Raw genomic sequence first — 14,928 nt, forward strand, 5'->3', positions numbered from 1 at the left:
AGTTTCTCTTCATTTGGAATCGTGTCCAGCCTGCCACAGCTTGCATTCAGGGTCGATGCTTTGCATTTTCCATTGCTCACTCTATTTGCTGAAAGGCACACTGTTCCATTGTGTGCTTTCAGCTGGTGAGGCAGTCTGGAAAAGGGATAGAGAGGCGGAAACAAACAACCCTTTGGCCCAGAAAAAGAACACCAGGATGCAACCCTGTCAGCAGCTGGAATCTCACAGCTCTCTCTTGTGTTCCTCTATCCATCCATCTGTTCAGCAAAGTGTGACTACTTGCCAGGAGCCAGCTACTGGGCTGGGGACTTCAAAAAAGCCCAGTCCCTCCTGTTAAGAAGCTCATAGGGTAGCAGGGATGACAGATGCATAAATAGTTTCTGATACAAAGTGGAAGGTGCTCCAGCAGCTCAGGGAAGGTTGTCCCCACTTCTGGGAGAGTACGAAAGGGTTTACAGGGTACTGTCTTCCATCCCTTTCCACCTCCGTCCTTTCTGCAGGGACATGAGGTGGGGGCTGGGGGAGTAGCCAAGCATTCTCTTATCAAAGTTCTGCCTTAAATCTTACCAGCTTACATTGAGGGAACACCAACGAGGTGTGAGGGGTGCAGCATGCAGTGTGTTCCCTTCCATTTTGGATACTTTCTGGAGAATCCTAGGGAGACAGTGTGCTTCGTTAATAATAAATGATTGGGATGAATGATGAATGATGTATCTTCATATCAGAGAAACCATCTCAAATGGAAAACAAGTCCTCAGCAGCTGGCTCACAGCTGCCACAGACAGCAGTAATGTGTTTCTCCCTAGACTTATAGGCATAATTCTTGCCCCTCTGACATATATGAAAAGTGCCTGTAATATTTACATATTTCTCTTCTTCAAAAATGCCTGAGACTTCCTTGGTGGTCCAGTGGTTAAGACTTCCCCTTCCAAGGCAAGGGGTGTGGATTTGATCCCTAGTCGGGGAGCCAAAATCCCACATGCCTCGAGGCCAAAACAAAAACATAAAACAGGAGCAATATTGTAACAGATGCAATGACTTTAAAAATGGTCCACATAAAAAAAAAAATCTTAAAAAAAATCCATTCTTTCTTTTCCTTCAAACTTTATAGGATAAGTTTCCTGAGCCAGAAAGCAATGAAAATTATTTATTAATTAATTATTTTTATTTTATCCCCTCTACCTTCAGCATGCACTGGTCTCTTAACCTAAAAATAAAAACCACACACAGACAAACCAACAGTGCAGTCTTAATTGGTTTTACCTCCCTGACCTTGCAATGTTGGGTCTGTTCATTTTCTCCTGTTCAGGTTCATTGTTTTCTAAAACTGCATATCCCTTACTCCCAATTCAGTCCTTAAATTTTTTCAGTTAATCCAAAAAGGTGGCTTCCTTTCTACTAAAACAACACTTAAAAATCACTAATAAATTCCATATTCTACCAATTATCTCTTCTTTTCTAATTTTACTTGAACTGTCCACAACATTTAGCACTTAAGACCAATTTGCCATTAAGACTCTCCCTCTTGACCTTTGTGTGGAGAAGGCGATGGCACCCCACTCCAGTACTCTTGCCTGGAAAATCCCATGGGAGGAGGAGCATGGTAGGCTGCAGTCCATGGGGTTGCTAAGAGTCGGGCTCGACTGAGCGACTTCACTTTCACTTTTCACTTTCATGCATTGGAGAAGGCAATGGCAGCCCACTCCAGTGTTCTTGCCTGGAGAATCCCAGGGACAGAGGAGCCTAGTGGGCTGCCGTCTATGGGGTCGCACAGAGTCAGACACGACTAAAGTGACTTAGCAGCAGCAGCAGCAGCTTGACCTTTGTGAAGCTGTATTATTATTGTTTTTATAATTATACTATTTATTTATTTTAAAATTGTATTTATTTATTTTTTGGCCATGCTGGCTCTTCACTGCTGCTTAGGCTTCCCCTAGTTGTGGCGAGTAGAGGCTACTCTAGTTGTAGCGTGCAGGCTTCTCATTGCAGTGGCTTCTCCTGTTGTGGAGCATGGGCTCTAGGGCGTGTGAGCTTCAACAGCTGTGGCAAATGGCCTTAGTTGCTCTGCAGCATGTGGAATCTTCCCAAACCCAGGATCGAACCTGTGTCCCCTGCATTGGCAGATGGATTCTTAACCACTGGACCACCAGGGAAGTCCCCTATTGTTTTTATTTACAGTATTTCTTGTCCTGTTTGCTTTTTTTTTTTTCCTTTCTCTCATAGTCTTAAAAAAATAGCTTTTAAAACCAGTTAAAAAATTAAAAAACAACCACCACTAGCTTTATTGAGATATAGCTCACAGACCATACAATTCACTTACTGAAAGTGTACAGTTTCAATGGTTTTTAGTACATTCACAAAGGTGGTAACCATAATCAATTTTAGATTATTTTCATCACCACTAAAATAACATGTCACTTAAAAAAAAATCCATACTATGTAGAAAATAGATAACTAACGAGACTATACTGTATAGCGCAAGGAACTCTACTTAATGCACGGTGGTGACCTGAATGTGAAAGAAGTCCAAAAGAGAGGGACATTTGTGTATGTATGACTGATTCATTTTGTTGTGGGCCCTGATGTGCCAGTAGAAACTATCACAACATTGTAAAGCAACTATGCTCCAATAAAAATTTTTTTAAAATCCAGAGTTAGCAAAGAGAGACTTTATTAGGAAGGATTTTTACAGGGGAGGAAAGGGAGTATAGCAGTCAGGGGTAGGGAGTCTATTGTAATAAAGAGAATGCCATGACTGTAAGATCAGCAAGTGTCTCAGGAGGTAGAGAAGGAAGTCAACAAGGCCGGAAAGAACCAGGATCAGGGAATGGGCTGGAAGGGTGGCATGATGAGAGAGCGAGCAGAGAATGCTTTTTCCTGAAGCCAGCCAGCCAGCCTCTCCTCAGGCCAGGTTGTATGTTGGTTCAGGCTGAGAGTGGGCCAAAAGTCAAGGGCCTGGGAGGAGAGACTTAAGCAAAGTTCTGTTAATAAGCATTTTGTTCCAAGTGATCCAAGGGGACAAGTGGTTGTTTTATTTATTTATTTATTTATTTATTTATTTGGCTGTACCAAATCTTTGTTGCAGCATGTGGGATCTAGTTCCCTGACCAGGGATCAGACTCCGGCTCCCTGCATTGGAGGCTCGGAATCTTAGACACTGGACCACCAGGGAAGTCCCACCAATGGTTCATTTTAATTATTTATAAGGCAAAGATGGGAACATGCAAGGTCTTGTTCTTGACACAAATAAACAAGAGGGGCATCAGTGAGTCAGAGGGAGAAGGGTGGTTCTTTGCAGACCACAAAAAGGGAGGCAGATTCCTTTAAGCCTCAGTGTTTTCCAGGCTCACAGGACTCGGGTAAAATTAAACTTAGTTACCCCAGACCCACGAGCTGTTGCTCCCCAGTCCCTGACAGTCTATTTTCTATTTAAAGATTTGCCTATTCTGGACGCATATAAATGGAATCGTAGAATACATAGCCCTTTGTGTCTGGCTTCTTTCTTTTATAACATTTTTAAGCTTGATCCTTGTTGTAGTATGTATCAGTACTACATTCCTTTCAATGGCTGAATCAAATCCTGTTGTATAGATATGCTACATGTTTGTTTGGATGTTTCCTTTTTTTTGGCTGTTACGAATAATTCTATGAAAATTCATGCTCTTTTCTTTTCTATTTTTATTGTTACGTTGTTGTTCGTTGTTGTTAAGTTGCTAGGCTGTGTCCAATTTTTAGTGACCCCATGGACTGCAGCACATCAGGCTTTCTTGTCCTTCACTGTCTCCCGGAGTTTGCTCAAACTCATGTCCATTATTGTTATACTATTTTCTTAATGTAGATCTTTTTTCCTTTTTAAAAATATTTATTTATTTGGCTGCACTGGGTCTTAGTTTTGTGGCATGCAAACTCTTAGTTGCAGCACGTTGGACCTAATTCCCTGACCAGGGATTAAACCCAGGCCCCCTGCATTTGCAGGGCAGAGTCTTAGCCACTGGACCACCAGGGAAGTCCCTTAATGTAGATGTTTAATGTGGAGTCTGCCTCCAGCCCTCTGTGCTGTCCCAGCCACTTTCCCTTTTCATCTTCCTCTATGACTCTAAAATCAGTGGTCCTGAAATGGGGAGATAGTAATAATATTTAAAGCCAGTGGCAGAGACCTCAACTCATCAAGATGGATGCTGTCATCTATTGTTTTAAAACAGTTGTGGGCCCTGATGTGCCAGGCATCACCAGGGATCCTAATCGTGTTGCTGAATCCCTTGAGGCCAGGCAGAGCAGTGGTTATTTTCCAGTATGTCTAAAACTATTTCAATATTTTAACAGTTGTCCTTGGGCTCTGACCTCTATCCTAAATGCCAGGCTCTCATCTTACACCACTTACAGCCCTGTTTGGGTATGCCACCATCATCCCAACTCAACACTTATAAACTCTAGTATCTTGCCTCAAAAATCAGAATCCCTCATGATGTTCTGACTTCTGTCCATGTTACCATCATCCTCTCAATCACCAGAGTCTAAGACCTTGGAATTATGTTTAACTTCTCTCTCTCCTTCACCTCCCAAGCCAACCGAAATCCCAAATCCTGCTTGTCCCTTCCCCATAACTCTTTTCCTGTCCTTCTCATTATCTATCATGTCCAACTCTTTGTGACCCTATGGACTGTAGCCCACCAGGCTCCTATGTCCAAGGGATTGTCCAAGCAAGAATACTGGAGTGGGTTGCCATTTCCTTCCACAGGGAATCTTCCCAACCCAGAGATAGAACTGAGTCTCTTGTGTTTCCTGCATTGGTGGGTGGATTATTTACCCCTGAACCACCTGGGAAGCCCTGTATAGATGGAGTACATCTTTATCCATTCCTGTCAATGGACATTTAGGTTGCTTGCATGTCTCGGATATTGTAAACAGCATTGTGATGAACATCAGGGTGCATGTATTCTTTCAAACTATGTTTTTCTCCAGGTTATATACTCATCAGTGGGATTGCTGGATCATATGGGAGCTCTATTTTTAGTTTTTTTTTTCAGTTTGGATATCATTAGTTTATTATTAAAGAGAAACACCTCTTATTATTCAAGAGAAAATTATTTACATGATGAAAGGTTTCAGAACTTCAGTGGAATGGGCAGCTTCACATGATGCCATTTCAATAGTGACTTATTTCAGTCAACATATTTCCCAAGAATGTCACCATCTCTATATAAGAAATAATCCTTGTCATCTAGAACTACTTTGGTGCTTCCATATTCTGGGAGAGAACTTTATCTCTAATTGATTGAATCGCTCCCCCCTTTCCTTGAGAGCTGGGTCCAACAGCTACTACTGTTGCTTGGAATACTTTTCCTTGTGATTTTTCCGGAAGCATAATGCCTCCCAGGTGGCACTAGTTGTAAAGAACCCACCTGCCAATGCAGGAAACACAAGAGATGCAGGTTTAATCCCTGGGTTGGGAAGAGCTCCTGGAGTAGGAAATGGCAACACACTCCAGTATTCTTGCCTGGAACATTCCATGAACAGAGGAGCCTGGTGGACTACAGTCCATGGGGTCGAAAAGAGTCAGACATGACTGAGCGCGTGGGCGTGCGCACGTGCACGTGCACACACATACACACGAGTTTAATCTGAGCTCCCAGCAAGTTAAAGAAAATAAAGCACCCTGACCAAGGTAACAGCAAAACCTTATCCCAGTTCAATTCAGACTGAATTATAATACAGTCCACTTATCCAAAAACTATAGAGTAGGACTCCTGTTAATTTGATATTTGGTTAATTCTAATCTGATTAGAATAGTTTACGCATAATCTATTAGACTAAGAGAAATCCATTTTACACTAAACATCTGATGAACAGAATATTTATTCACAACTCTGTTTCCAAATTGGTGTGTGATTTCAAGTGAATGACTTTCCTTCTCTTAGCTCTTCACCTCTCTTTTAGTTCTTAGTTTTCTCATCTGAAAATGAAAAAATAGAAGTAGATGATTTCTAACATTCCTTCCATTTCTGACATTCTATGACTGTAAATTCTAATCTCTGATAACTCAGACAACCTTTTGGGATCTTATAGTACTTTAAAAAAAGTTTATTTTGAACATAATTTTTTTTTTTTTTTTGCTACTCCTGGTAGCATTTAGGATATTAGTTCACCAACCAGGGATCAAACCTCCACGTCCTGCAGTGGAAGCAGAGTCTTAACTACTGGACCACCAGGGAAGCCCCTGAACATCATTAATTCAGGCAAACATTTAGCAATACCAAGTGTCTATAAATTGCTCGTTCTAGTGCTAGGAGTTGGGGAACCAAAGATGGAAAGACATGGTCCCTGCTATCCAGAGTTTACAGTGCAATATGGGAGCTAGATATGTACCCCAACAATTACAATTTAGTGGAATAACTACTGTAAAAGGCAGCATTGCATGAGTAATGAGAGCACAGGGGGAAAAGTGCTAACATTTACATAAGGGACACAGGAGACATTTCAGAGGAGTTGAGCTGTGACTTGAAGAAGAAATTTGCCAAACAGAAAAAGGTAGGTGGGGGTTGGGATTCTAAGTCAGAGGAAAGATCTTGGTAAAGGCATGAGCTTATGGAAAAATAGCTTATTAAGGCTGAAGGCTAAGGTACTTAGAGGCAGAGAGGCTAAACGTGGGCTAAGCAGGAAACATTGTTCAATCACAGAGCATCCTGAAATCATGCTAAGATGTTTGGACTTTATCCTAAATGACACTATTTAAGGACTTTAACCTAAAGAGGGAGAGGAACTGATTTGCATTTTAGGAAGAAAATTGATTTGAGGAAATGTAATTGATAGGACTGGAAAAGGTCAGTTTTCATTACAATGCCAAAGAAGGGCAATGCCAAAGAATGTTCAAACTACTGCATGATTGCACTCATTTCACATACTAGCAAGATAATGCTCAAAATCCTTCAAGCTAGGCTTCAACAGTATGTGAACCAAGAACTTCCAGTTGTACAAGCTGGATTTAGAAAAGACAAAGGATCCAGAGATCAAATTGCCAACATCTGTTGGATCATAGAAAAAGCAAGAGAATTTCAGAAAAACATCTGCTTCATTGACTGTCTAGGTTTGACTTTGACTGTGTGGATCACAACAAACTGTGGAAAATTCTGAAAGAGATGAGAATACCAGACCACCTAACCTGCCTCCTGAGAAACCTGTATGCAGGTCAAGAAGCAACAGTTAGAACCAGACATGGAACAATGGACTGGTTCAAAATTGGGAAAGGACATTGTCAAGGCTATCGTCAGGATATTGTCACCATGCTTTTTTAACTTCTATGTAGAGTACATCATGAAAAATGCTGGACTGGATGAATTCCAAGCTGATTGGAATCAAGATTTTCAGGAGAAATATTAATAACCTCAGGTATGCAGATGACATCACCCTAACGGCAGAAAGTGAAGGGTAACTAAAGAGCTTCTTGATGAAGGTGAAAGAAGAGAGTGAAAAATCTGGCTTAAAACTCAACATTCAAAAAACTAAGATCATGGGATCTGGTCCCATAACTTCATGGCAAATATATAGGGAAAAAATGGAAACAGTGACAGATTTTATTTTCCTGGGCTTCAAAATCACTGCAGACAGTGACTGCAGCCATGAATTGAAAAGATGCTTACTCCTTGGAAGAAAAACTATGACATACCTAGACAGCATATTAAAAAGCAGAGACATTACCTTTGCTGACAAAGGTTTGTCTAGTCAAAGGTCCGTCTGGCTTTTCCAGTAATCATGTACGGATATGAGAGTTGGGCCATAAAGAAGGCTGAGCACTGAAGAATTGATGCTTTCTAACTGTGGTGCTGGAGAAGAGTTTTGAAAGTCCATTGAACTGCAAGGAGATCAAAACCGTCATTCCTAAAGGAAATCAGTCCTGAATATTCATTGGAAGGACTGATGCTGAAGCTGAAGCTCCAACTTTGGCCACCTGATGGGAAGAGCTGACTCACTGGAAAAGACCCTGATGTTGGGAAGGATTGAGGGCAGGAGAAGAAGAGATGGACAGAGGATTGGATGGTTTGATGGCATCGTCAACTCAACGGACTTGAGTTTGAGCAAACTCCAGGAGATAGTGAAGGATAGGGAAGCCTAGTGTGCTGCAGTCCATGGAGTCCCAAAGAGTCAACACAACTGAGCAACTGAACAGCAACAATTGATAGTTTGGAAGAGCCTGAGGCTAGAAGCAGGGAGATCTATCAGGAGGCTACAGTAAGAGTCCCAGCAAGAGATGATCATCTGAACTAAAGCAGTACAAGTACATAGAGGAAGAGAGCTGATGGGAGAACTCTGTAGGAGAGAAAATCATTAGGGCTTGGTGTCTGAGTGCATGGAGAAAATAAGGGGAAGGGAGGGGTCTAAAATATTACAATTTTCATTCTTTAGAGTACAGATGTATAAACTATAGATGATTGGATTATATATGTACTAATCCTATTCTATTCCCTGGAAATCCATTTATTTTTTAACTGAAATATAGTTGTATATTGTTCATACTGTTCATGGGGTTCTCAAGGCAGGAATACTGAAGTTGTTTGCCATTCCCTTCTCCAGTGGACCACATTTTGAACAGTATGAAAAGGCAAAAAGATAGAACACTGAAAGATGAACTCCCCAGGTTCAGTAGGTGCCCAATATGCTACTGATGATCAGTGGAGAAATAACTCCAGAAAGAATGAAGAGATGGAGCCAAAGCAAAAACAACACTCAGTTGTGGATGTCACTAGTGATGGAAGCAAGGTCTGATGCTATAAATAGCAATATTGCATAGGAATGTTAGGTCCATGAATCAAGGCAAATTGGAAGTGATCAAACAGGAGATGGCAAGAGTGAATGTTGGCGTTTTAGGAATCAGCGAACTAAAATGGACTGGAATGGGTGAATTTAACTCAGATGACCATTTTATCTACTACTGTGATCAAGAATCCTTTAGAAGAAATGGAGGAGCCATCATAGTCAACAAAAGAGTCTGAAATGAAGTACTTGGATGCAGCCTCAAAAATGATAGAATGATTTGTTTGATCTCTGTTCGTTTCTAAAGCAAACCATTCAATATCATGATAATCCAAGTCTATGCCCCAACCAGTAATGCTGAAGAAGCTGAAGTTGAATGGTTCTATGAAGACCTATAAGATCTTCTAGAATTAATACCCAAAAAAGATGTCCTTTTCATTATAGGGGACTGGAACGCAAAAGTAGGAAGTCAAGAAACACCTGGACTAACAGGCAAATTTGGCCTTGGAATATGGAATGAAGCAAGGCAAAGGCTAATAGAGTTTTGCCAAGAGAATTCACTGGTCATAGCAAACACCCTCTTCCAACAGCACAAGAGATGACTCTACACATGGACGTCACCAGATGGTCAACACCGAAATCAGATTGATTATATTCTTTGCAGCCAAAGATGGAGAAGCTCTATACAGTCAGCAAAAACAAGACCGGGAGCTGACTGTGGCTCAGATCATGGACACCTTATTGCCAAATTCAGACTGAAATTGAAGAAAGTGGGGAAAACCACTAGACCATTCAGGTATGACCTAAATCAAATCCCTAATGATTATACAGTGGAAGTGAGAACTAGATTTAAGGGACTAGATCTAATAGATTTAAGGGACTAGATCTGATAGAAAGAGTGCCTGATGAACTATGGACAGAGGTTCATGACATTGTACAGGAGACAGGGAGCAAGACCATCCCCAAGAAAAAGAAATGCAAAAAAGCCAAATGGCTATCTGAGGAGGCCTTACAAATAGCTGTGAAAAGAAGAGAAGTGAAAAGCAAAGGAGAAAAGGAAAGATAAATCCATTTGAATGCAGAGTTCCAAAAAATTGCAAGGAGAGATAAGAAAGCCTTCCTCAGTGATTAGTGCAAAGAAATCGAGGAAAACAATAGAATGGGAAAGACTAGAGATCTATTCAAGAAAATTAGAGATACCAAGGGAACATTTCATGCAAAGATGGGCTCAATAAAGGACAGAAATGGTATGGACCTAACAAAAGCAGAAGATATTAAGACGAGGTGGCAAGAATACACAGAACTATACAAAAAAGATCTTCACAACCCAGATAACCACGATGGTGTGATCACTCACCTAGAGCCAGACACCCTGGAATATGAAGTCAAGTGGGCCTTAGGAAGCATCACTATGAACAAAGCTACTGGAGGTGATGGGATTCCAGTTGAGCTATTTCAAATCCTAAAAGATGATGCTGTGAAAGTGCTGCACGCAATATGCCAGCAAATTTGGAAACCTCAGCAGTGGCCACAGGACTGGAAAAGGTCAGTTTTCATTCCAATCCCTAAAAAGGCAATGCCAATGAATGCTCAAACTACCACACAATTGCACCCATCTCACATGCTAGTAAAGTAATGCTCAAAATTCTCCAAGCCAGGCTTCAACAATACATGAACCATGAACTTCCAGATGTTCAAGCTGGTTTTAGAAAAGGCAGAGGAACCAGAGATCAAATTGCCAACATTTGCTGGATCATCAAAAAGCAAGAGTTCCAGAAAAACATCTATTTCTGCTGTATTGACTATGCCAAAGCCTTTGACTGTGTGGATCACAATAAACTGTGGAAAATTCTGAAAGAGATGTGAATACCAGACCACCGGACCTGCCTCTTGAGAAACCTATATGCAGGTCAGGAAGCAGCAGTTAGAACTGGACATGGAACAACAGACTGGTCCCAAATAGGAAAAGGAGTACATCAAGGCTGTATATTGTCACCCTGCTTATTTAACTTATATGCAGAATACATCATGAGAAACGCTGGGCTGGAGGAAGCACAAGCTGGAATCAAGATTGCCGGGAGAAATATCAATAACCTCAGATATGCAGATGACACCACCCTTATGGCAGAAAGTGAAGAGGAACTAAAAAGCCTCTTGATGAAAGTGAAAGAGGAGAGGGAAAAAGTTGGCTTAAAGCGCAACATTCGGAAAACTAAGATCATGGCATCCAGTCCTATCACTTCATGGCAAATAGATGGAGAAACATTGGCAGACTTTATTTTGGGGGGCTCCAAAATCATTGCAGATGGTGACTGCAGCCATGAAATAAAAAGACACTTACTCCTTGGAAGAAAAGTTATGACCAACCTATTAAAAAGCAGAGACATTACTTTGCCAACAAAGGTCTGTCTAATCAAGGCTATGGTTTTTCCAGTAGTCATGTATGGATGTGAGAGTTGGACTATAAAGAAAGCTGAGAGCCAAAGAATTGATGCTTTTGAACTATGGTGTTGGAGAAGACTCCTGAGAGTCCCTTGGACTGCAAGGAGATCCAGCCAGTCCATCCTAAAGGAAATCAGTCCTGGGTGTTCATTGGAAGGACTGATGTTGAAGCTGAAACTCCAATACTTTGGCCACCTGATGTGAAGAGCTGACTCATTTGAAAAGACCCTGATGCTGGGAAAGATTGAAGGCAGGAGGAGAAGGGGACGACAGAGGATGAGATGGTTGGATGGCATCACCAACTCAATGGATGTGAGTTTGGGTAAACTCCGGGAGTTGGTGATGGACAGGGAGGCCTGGGGTGCTGCAGTCCATGGGGTAGCAAAGAGTCGGACATGACTAAGCAACTGAACTGAACTGATAGTTGTATACAATATTACGTAAATTTCAGGTGTACATCAGAGTGGCTCACAGTTTTTAAAGGTTTATATTCCATTATTAGTAATTATAAAATATTGGTTATATTCCCTGTGTTATACAATATATCCTTGTAGCTTATTTCTTTTATACATAGCAGTTTGTAACTCTTAATCCCCAGCCCCTATCTTGCCCCTCCCCACTTCCTTCTCCCCACTGAAAACCACTAGCTTCTTCTCTTTATCTGTGAGTCTTTGTTGTTATAGTCGCTATTTTGTTCCATTTTTTTAGATTCCACATATAAGTGATATCACACAGTATTTGTTTTTCTCTGACTTATTTTACTTAGCATAATACCCTCCAAGTTCATCCATGTTGTTGCAAATGGCACAATTTTGTCCTTTTTATGGCTGAGTATTAGTCCATTGTATATATGTACACCACATCTTATTTATTAATTCATCTGTAGTTGGATACTTAGGTTGCTCCTTTTTTTTGTGGTTCAGTCGCTCAGTCGTACCTGACTCTTTGTGACCCCTCAAACTGGAGTGCACCAGGCTTCTCTGTCCATCACTATCTCCAAGTTTGCTCAAACTCAAAGTCCAGTTGAGTCAGTGATGCCATCCAACAATCTCATCCTCTGTTGCCCCTTTCTCCCCTTGTCCTCAATTTTTCCCAGCATCAGGGTCTTTTCCAATGAGTCAGCTCTTTGCATCAGGTGGCCAAAGTATTGGAGTTTCAGCTTCAGCATCAGTCTTTCCAACGAATATTCCAGGTTGCTCCTGGAAATGCTTTTAAAAAGAAATTCCTGATGTTAATTAATTTATTTATTAACTAATCTCCTTCCTTATATATTAGTAAAGTAGTAGAAAAGCATTGTTAATTCCTTTTTACAGGTATTTGATTTCAGATAGTATATTAAATATGTTTAAATTCATGAATTAACAATGATGCCAAACAAGCAAAAAAAAAAACCTCCTCAGAAATCACTGTTGGAAAATACTAACCAACTTATTATTCTGAAAACTGGAACTAAATTGAAATAACTAAGCATTTACCCTACCCTTTTTGTTTGAATTGTGCCTTAGGGTAAGCAAGTAATTGGTGGGGGCAAGCTCTTGTTTATAGAATTATTTCAGCTTATACATGAAGAAGGAATGATAGAATTAGAATACCACTGTTTTGTACCTGCTAGTGAAATAATGATCTAGAAAATTATCTTTAATTTTTGGGCTCCAAAATCACTGCAGATGGTGATTGCAGGCATGAAATTAAAAGACGCTTACTCCTTGGAAGAAAAGTTATGACCAACCTAGATAGTATATTGAAAAGCAGAGACATTACTTTGCCAACAAAGGTCCGTCTAGTCAAGGCTGTGGTTTTTCCAGTAGTCATGTATGGATGTGAGAGTTGGACTGTGAAGAAAGTTGAGTGCCGAAGAATTGATGCTTTTGAACTGTGGTGTTGGAGAAGACACTGCAAGGAGATCCAACCAGTCCATTCTAAAGGAGATCAGTCCTGGGTGTTCTTTGGAAGGAATGATGCTAAAGCTGAAACTCCAGTACTTTGGTCACCTCATGTGAAGAGTTGACTCATTGGAAAAGACCCTGATGCTGAGAGGGATTGGGGGCAGGAGGAAGAGGGGATGACAGAGGATGAGATGGCTGGATGGCATCACCGACTCGATGGACATGAGTTTGAGTGAACTCCGGAAGTTGGTGATGGACAGGGAGGCCTGGCATGCTGCGATTCATGGGGTCGCCAAGAGTCAGACACGACTGAGAGACTGAACTGAACTGAATGCCTGCTAAAAATATTAGGTGGAGATTGATGTGGCATGGTGTTTATTCACTAAGTCGTGTCCAACTCTTTGTGACCCCATGGACTGCAGCTCACCAGGCTCCTCTGTCCATGGGATTTCCCAGGCAAGAATACTGCAGTGGATTGCTGTTTCCTTCTCCAGGGGATCTTCTCAACCCAGGGATGGAACCCACATCTCCTGCATTGGTAGGCAGATTACTTACAGGTGAGCCACAAGGGAAGCCTGGAGACTGATGAAGAACTCTTAATTGTGGGAAGCCCCTTATGAGACTAACAACACCTAAGCCCACTCATTAATCTTTTTTTTTTTTGGCAGAGGTGGTTGGGGAGAACAGTCTGTTTCTTACTTTATTTATGATTTTTTCAATAATTTTTGTTTTGTTTGTTTTAATATTTATTTATTTATTTTATTTATTTGGCTGCCCTGGGTCTTAGTTGCAACAGGCAGAATCTTCAATCTTCCTTTTGGCATGTGGGATCTAGTTCCCTCACCAGAGAACTAACCTGGGCCCGTGCATTGAGAGCGCAGTGTCTTAGCCACCAGACCACCAGAGAAGTCCCATTCTTTTATTTATGGAATGAAGCTTCAAGAAAATGCCCCCTCACCCCTCATTCATTAATCATAACATCACAAAAAAGGAAAGGACTGGGCTTTCCTAGAGGTTCCGTGGTAAAGAATTCGCAGGAGACACTGGTTCAATCCCTGATTCAGAAGGAACCCACCTGCCCGGGAGCAACTAAGCTTGTGCACCACAACCATCGAGCCTGTGGTCTGGAGCCCAGGAGCCGCAACTGCTGAGCCCGTGCTCTGCAGAAGAGAAGGCACTGCCATGAAACTGCAATGAGAAGCCCTTGCACTGCAACTGAGAGTTGCTCCCCAACTCCCCACAACTACAGAAAAGCCTGCACAGCAGTGAAGACCCAGCACAGCCAAAATAAATAATTTTTCTTTTTCTTTAAAGGGGAAAGGACTGACATTGTGTGTCTGGGGTGTGATGTAATAGGAAGTACACACCAACACTTATGAAGTATTTTTGACAAAAACCAGCAGCAAAACAGTCAAACTTGCATCTGGTTGGAACTCCAGATCTAACTTCAAGTTTACAGAAAAGATGGAGGTCGGGGAAATATATTAAAACAACACTGTAAGAATGCAATAAGCAAAGACCAGAGGTGGGACATTCTACAGGACCAACAACCCAGTTTCTCCAACAGACAAACTGAAGACAGAACGAGGAGCAGGGGAAGAGGAAGAGGTGATGACAAAGAGGGAAAAACACCACATTAAAGGAGACTTCAAAAATCTATTTGATAGTACTGAAACAGAGAAGGTCCTTGCCCCTTCCCACCTTGTCTTCTGTCTACCCTTTGTCTGTGGAAAACTTTAATCAGAGAAGAAGTTTAATCAGAGAAGTGAGAAATGCGGAAACAAAGGGAAATAGTCAAAGGAGATAATAATAATAATGGAGTCATCAAGCATAGTCAAGGACCTTTAGTTCT

The sequence above is a fragment of the Bos indicus genome, chromosome 19, assembly GCF_029378745.1.
Source record: "Bos indicus isolate NIAB-ARS_2022 breed Sahiwal x Tharparkar chromosome 19, NIAB-ARS_B.indTharparkar_mat_pri_1.0, whole genome shotgun sequence".
NCBI lineage: Eukaryota > Metazoa > Chordata > Mammalia > Artiodactyla > Bovidae > Bos > Bos indicus.